This window comes from Dromiciops gliroides, chromosome 6, assembly GCF_019393635.1.
Source record: "Dromiciops gliroides isolate mDroGli1 chromosome 6, mDroGli1.pri, whole genome shotgun sequence".
NCBI lineage: Eukaryota > Metazoa > Chordata > Mammalia > Microbiotheria > Microbiotheriidae > Dromiciops > Dromiciops gliroides.
Window position 1 is genome coordinate 233,758,031 of NC_057866.1, and position 7,679 is coordinate 233,765,709.

Here is a 7,679-nt window from a genome sequence, read left to right on the forward strand (position 1 = left end):
AATAAGGAAGAGACTTCCATACTGTGCATAAGGCACATACAGTATGAGCTAGTCAAGCATGGGGAAGTCACACAATCTTTTGACCAATCAGCTTCCTGTGTATGTGCCCCTATACTTCTGATTCATGCTTACACAAAGAAGGCTTTCTGATGGGTATGCTCATATGTGTAAATATCAGGGAAAACTGGGAAGGAGTTAAACGAGAATTCATATAACATCTGCTAGCCATCCCAGTCACTGACCCCCTCCCTCTATTATTAAGTATCCTTTAAATAAATTATCTCTCTTTAACTCTGGAGCTGCCAATGGCTTTCTTCAGTATTGAGTTGTTTTCTTGGGGGTGCGGGGGAATAATACATCTGAGCCTCTGCTTGTATCCATCAATTGGCAAAGTGGGCAAGATACCAAACCCAACAAGGCCTATGTGATTTCACAGAACTAGAGTGTGTGGTCATGGAGGAGAATTTAGGAATCATCTAATTTGATACCATTATTTCACAGGTGAGGAAACTAGAGTTAGGTATAACTATAAAGTAGAAATATGTTCAAAACACAACAAATCAGATAATTTGGTGAGTTCTCTTTCCTCTATAATTGATTAACTTCTAATAATAGGCATGCATATGTCATTCCTATTAAAGAGCATGGTGTACATGTCTCTAGTCATTCCAACTCCCAAACACTCTGAAGGTGAGCATGTCTGTGAAGCTGAGACACTTGCTAAAGCTGAAAAATAGGTTAGAGTAGTTATGGTAGAGGCCAAGCAGTAAATCACTGATCATTTGGGTTTTTTCAGGAACAGAAAAACATAGGAAGAAAGTTAAAGGGAGTGAAGGTGTGTCTCCAGAGATTGAAAAACCAGATAAAGTATCATGACAATTGCCAAATGTCTTTGGTCAGGAGCTAGTTCATAACTGGAGCAACCAATAGGAAGAAAAGCTCCAAGTGACGTTTCTTTCTATCCTGGGGGTTCTCCCAAGACCATTTTTCTGATAAACAATGAAGATGAAGTTGTCTCCTAATCCTCTTAACTAATGTGACTCTGATTCTTGGAGGCCATGAGCTGAACAGCATTTGGGAATAGCATTTTTTTGCATAAACCCATGTGGTTAATCTTTAGGATGGACAGCCAAAAACAGATCTAAAGGACAACTGTGACTTTCCTTAAACGTTTAGGTGTAGAGGATAGGGGGACAGAATCTGAGAAAAGCTATAGAAATAGTTGCATTATAGGTGTTCTAGCATATTTTCAGTCATTTCATTCATGTCTTACTTTTTATAATAAGCTGGAAATATTTGATATTTGATTTTGTTGTTCAGTAATTTCAGGCCTGTTTGACACTTTGTAATCCCATTTGGGGTTTTCTTGGCAAAGATAATGGAGTGGTTTGTCATTTCCTTCTCCAGCTTGTTTTACAGATAAGGAAACTGAGGCAAACAGGGTTAAGTGACTTGCCCACGGTCACACAGCTAGTAAGTGTCTGAAACCAAATTAGAATTCAGGAAGATGAATCTTTCCAACTCTAAGCCTGGTGTTCTATCTACTGCACCACTTAACTACCACATGATACTTTTATTCCCTTTAAAAATCCATGCCTGTGATTAAAGAGTATATACAATAAGATTGCTCAGTTATTCATTTGTCTGGCTGGTTCCTTTGTGCCCTGTTCAAATGCTTATTTCTCAATGAAACAGAGACCCAAGATGAAGGGAAATGATCAATGTTTTTGTGTGGACTTTTTTTGAAATGGCTTAAAAGGAACATTGTTAAAATTATCTGGGTTTGTCTAAAAGGTTTTTTTAAGAAAATATTGTAATTTGGATAGATAATTGTTTTCTGTCTTTTTTTTCATTTCATTCTGCTGGGAATCCCCCTTCAAACTAAATTGCTATGCTTCAAAATACCTTGAATTTTTGCTAACAATCTAATTTTATTCTACACCTACATAATTGTCTCAATTTTCATGACTTTGTTGTACATTGAAATTGTACTCTGATTTTAGACTAAAGCTTCAGGGTTTATTGTGTTCTTTAGTGGTGATATTTATTATGTAATTATATACACAGTGAGTATTATTTAAGTTGAAGTGATCAGTATAGATACTAAATTTAACCTCATGTGATAAAACTATACTGAGTGCCAAACAGCACTTGAATACAAGGCAATAGAGGGAAACTCAGGTTGGGTTGTAGATGATATGGCGAAATGCTTATTGCATATTACAGTGAGGCAATAGACTGTAAGATATTTGAATTAACAATATCTTTAGAGTTATAATAGGAAAAATACCTGGGAAACTAACAAATAAACCTTTCACTGATGAGAAAAAGATAGAGGTAAACTCAGGATTTTTTTTTTAAATAGAAGTACTTAATGAAGTAATGCAATGCATTCGGGGTGGGAGAGTCAAATGACATCTGGAGGTAGAGAAGAATGTGGATGCAAGGATTTCATTTTGGTGACCTCAGTTCCTTTTGGAGAAGAGTTGCTAAAATCAGTTTATGAGAAGCCATTCAAGTCCCAGAAGAAGGACATGTCAGAGAAATTATAGCTGTGACAGGTGAATAAAATGGAGAAATAGAGGGTGTAATTTAATGGGGCCAATTTCAATCTAGTGTGTTATCTGAAAGTAGAAGATACTGAGGTCAAAGAATTGGAATGTTTTGTGTAGATGAGGTGTTCTGAGAGGTGTGAGGGCTTGATGACCCCTTTTCAGAGCTGTTTATCCACCTTTTACCCAACTCTCACCTGTGGTTCCCAAGAAGCTATAACATGCCCAATGGCCAAACTCCAGTAGAATCCTCTCAGCACATTGGCTGAACCAGGTTGAGGGTAATTGGCAGGCCTCAAAACTGTCAGTGAGTTAGGGGGGTATCTACCCAAAGAATGTGAAGACTTCCCCTGGTGGAATGGGTGGATGAGAATAGTTTGTTCCAATGGTCATGCAGGTGGCTGGAGAAGGCAATATGGAGTGCATAGAGTTTGGCCAGACATAAAAAACTCCAAGCTCATTCACTACATCCCAGGACATCACCAGTCATCTTGATTTTTGTTCTGCCATAGGATTTCAATGAATCTGAAAGAGAGGTTAAGGCTGATGACTTTATGCAATTCTGCCTCACTTTAATTGAATCCCTCTTAAAAAACAAAGGACAAATAACAACATCGGAATGCTTGGAAAAGTGGGACAGTAAATAGATCCCTGAGCATGGGGTCATGACCACCTAAGTCTAAATCCAGGCTCAAATACTACGTGTCCTTAAGCAAGTCACTTCACCTCTGTCTGCTTCAATGCACATGATAATAGCACCTACCTTCTAGAGCTACTGTGAGGATCAAATGAGATAATATTTGGAAAATGCTTAGCACAGTAGATACTTAATAAATGTTTGTTCTCTTCTTCCTTCCCTCCTCCTTACAAAGACTGAAGAAGCAATTTGGTACTGCAGAAAATCTGCTTCACCACATTTCAAGATGAAGAGGAGTGTCCATCTGAGTTTGTTCTATGAATGGAGAGACTTAGTAGTCAAAGGAGTAATCATGCTAGACATAAGCAATGTTTAATTGTCCCAAGTACAGTGAGACAATGGACAACTGAGCTAAAAGGAAATAAACAGATCCTATTGTAAATGCATCTGACAGGACTTGAAAAGGTAAGACCACAGACTGGATATAATCAGCTATTAAAAATTACAGTCAGCTAAGTAAAATTGATGTCTCAGATCTCAGGGAGAACTTAGTAAAATGTTATCTAAAACATTTCATGCATATCATCTATGGAATAAAAACAAGAAACCACCCCTCATCACCAGAATAGCAAGGATGAGAGTTCAAGGAAAGCCTCATTAAAAATGGAATCATGGGAAAGACTGGAACTTAAGCTCTTCAAGAGTAGGAAATGTTTCATTGTTATCTTGGTATTCCCAGAACCCAGAACAATGCCTGCCACAAAGCAGTAAATGAGTCTCAATTCATTTACTTATTGATTGGAAAGACAAAAGATAGTTGGGTCAAATATTATAGCTGATATAAAAACACCAACAGCAAAGGAGAGCCAAAGAAATATAGATTTAACTTTTGCCAGCTACATTTGTGGCCTTAGACATATGTGTTTGTTGGATTGCTAAAGAGGTAAATTATAACTTGGTTCAGAAGCTCTTCTTTCCTGTGCTATTGGGAATGACACTGGAATCATGGATAGAGTCAGCCACACATCCTGAAAACCTCACTTGATCACCACCTTCATGATACATTTCCACCTCAACTTATTAGATCTTGTGATAAAGAGATTTTGAGAATATATAGACTTCTTGGCTGGGACTGAATCAGAACAGTTCACTGGTAATTTGTACTCAATTGAAATTAAATGGGAAACTAGTAGGCCATTCTGGGCAGAGTGGCACAGTAAATAGAGTGCTGGGCATGGGGTTAGGAAGCTCCATCTTTGTGAGTTCAAATCTGGCCTTAGACACTTACTAGCTGTGTGACCTTGGGCAGGTCACTTAACCTTGTTTGTTTCAGTTCCTCATCTGCAAAATGAGCTGGAGAAAGTATGGCAGACCACTTCAGTATCTTTGCCAAGAAAACCCCAAATGGGGTCATGAAGAGTCAGACATGACTGAAAAATGACTGAACAAAAGTAGATCATTCAATGTGTATGAAAAGGGGCCTTACTCAAATATAACAAAAAAGAAAAATGTTGGATGTTGGAGAGGATTTGGGAAAACTGGTTTGCTAATCCACTGTTGGTGGAATTGTGAACTGATACAACCATTCTTGAGAGGAATTTGGAACTGTGCCCAAAAGGCTATAAAACCATGCATACACTTTAGTTGAGTTTTCCTGTACAAAATGACTAATATGGTCATATATAAGCTATATCTGATTGCTTACTGTCTCCGGGAGCAGGGAGGGAGTGAAAGAGGGATAGAATTTAGAATTCAAAACTTTAAATAAAATTATTTATTATCCAAAAAGAAACAGAAAAAAATGAAACAAAATGTGGGGGGGCTTACTTAGCTATAGCGGGGGGGAAGATATTCAATAAGGATGGGCTTTGGAGGACAACTCTGTTTGTCTGATCTATGTGGATCTCCTCTGCCTGAGTTGCCCATGGTGGTCCTTCAGTAAAGTAGCAGAGTGTTCTTGTACTTCCTTGTGGCTATTATTGTATTCAGGTGACCAGGAAGTGGCAGAATCTATAATAGAACTAATAGAACAGTGGCCACATCCATGATCTAGAACATCATTTCTCTTAACATGATCCAAGTCATCATAACAAGTATATATTAACAATCTCAAATTTGAACTCTCTGGATCCCCTCTTATCTCAGAAGCCCATGGGTGTTAGAAGCTTTCAGCTTTTAGTTTGAAAAAAGGATGGGATTCTTGCAAGATGGCATTGAATTCAATGTAAGCTAGAGTCAGAGGTGACAGAGACAGGGAAAGAAAGGGAAAAATGGGAAGTTACTTCACCTCTTTCCCCCACACCATGAAACCATTGCTGTATGTACATTGTGCCAGTTCTCTTTCTCCTATATAAAAGTGGTACCAAGAGATAACAAGCCAGTGCTGTCACTCTCTAATAGAAGTGGGAGTAGGAGGCATTTATCTTCCCATTCCTGGGAGAAAGCAAAGAGGTTCTCAGAATTCTTGCAGTTGGTGAGTCTCTGACACCTCTTCAGTCCCCTAGCTTTCAGTGTCATACTGAGATGCCAGCTTAGAAAATTATTTGAAGAGATAAGAATTTATCCAGCAGAGTCCGTTGACAGATGCCAACTTTTTATTAGACCAGTATATGAATAAAATGACCTGTGTCTCCTGTGTGTTATAAATATAGGATAGAAAATGGATTTGTGACAGCCATTCCCTACAGTCCTGGGAGGTGATAATCTTGGGAAATGGATAGTGAGATCACTCATTTTTTATTTAACTAATTCTTTGTAACTTACCATGCATTCCATCTTAAGTAAATATCCTTTGCCTTACCACAATATCATGTTTCATTCTTGCTCAGTTAGATAACTTCAGTGGAAATGTGTTTCTGTGGATTGATAGAGAAAGTTAATTGCTCTTTGAGTACAATAAGCCTAAGAACAGCCAATAGGGGCCATGTACTATATAGAGCCTTTTGTTTAAGTGATCAAAATTCTGATTATAGTCAGAGGATCAAAGTTCCAATCCCATTTCTGACGCTTCCTATTTGACTTTGGGAAACATCCCTGTACCTCAGTTACTTAAACTGCAAAATGAAAGGTTTAGACTAGATAGTCTCAGAGAGCTCTTCAAGTGTCCCATTCTTATACCTGTCTCCCTTCCTTTTTCTCTCTATCCTTGGCTCTCTTCATCCACTCTTTGAGCTCCATGGTGAGAATCTCCCACTACATTTAGATATCCCCTTAGAATTTATCATCCTGGGGCAGCTAGGTGGCACAATGGATAGAACACTGGCCCTGGATTCAGGAGGACCTGAGTTCAAATCTGGCCTCAGATACTTAACACTTACTAGCTATGTGAACCTGGGCAAGTCACTTAACCCCAACTGCCTCACCAAAAAAAAAAAAAAAAAATCATCATCGTCATCCTGGTTTTCATTTATACCTCTTGAATACTTTACTTAAACTCCCTCACCCCCACCATTTTGAGAGAGAACAAATTTAACTAAAATATGGCCATGAGAATTGGGAAATTGATTTGTGGAGAGAGGGTAGACGTGGGGAAACTATGTTTTCATGAATTAAGATGAATGCCCATGTGCTAACCATGCTTATTTCAGCTTTATATTGCTGAATTCCTCTTCGGTTTCAATTAATATTCCCTGAACTACATGGAAAACCAAAAACCCCACTGGATAGGAGGAGGAACCAAATGAGATTGATTTGAGAACTCAAACGAAAAGAAAAAAAGAAACCCTTCAGGATTTCTGAAAAGGATAGAAGACAACAACAAAACTTTATATCATGCTCAGAGGCATATTAAAGAAGAGTCCCAACTGAGGAAAAATTTTAAAAATAACTCTTTTCCCCCTTAAATAGTGAGACACTTCTTTTATTCTCTTCTTTTGTTTTATATCACGACTTCACCTCCAAATTATTGTGAACCAAAGGGTTCCATCAAGCATAAAGCAGACATTTTATAAATATCCTGCCAAGTTGAAACTAAACCACTGATAACTACTGTTTGAACTGAACCATTCAACCAGTTTCACTTCCATTTAATTGTAAGATCATCAAGTTCAAACCTCTTCATCTTCTCCACAAGAATAACTTGACATACTGTGGCAAATATTTTCTTAAAATCTAGCCAAACAATTCCCCGAAGCAGAAACCAGGAAGGATGAGGGAGTTCCCAAGGTGATATAAGAAATATGTATCAAAGGTGGAATATGAATTCAAATCCCCTGACTATAATAATTACTCTTTCATATTAGATTGTTTTTATTCAGTGCCTACCACATGCACTGAATAGGCAAAGGGAGACACATGAGGCATAGATATAGGATTTTATCCCAGAGAATAGGAAAATATATTTGTGAGATGACTATGGAAGTATTTATAACAGAGAATGAATACCATCATCATACTTTGTTGTCAGAAATTTCATCACAAGATATGAAAATAGGAAGAGGAATCTATATGTGCTTCCAGGTGTTACAAAATTGAGTTATCCTAACAAAAGC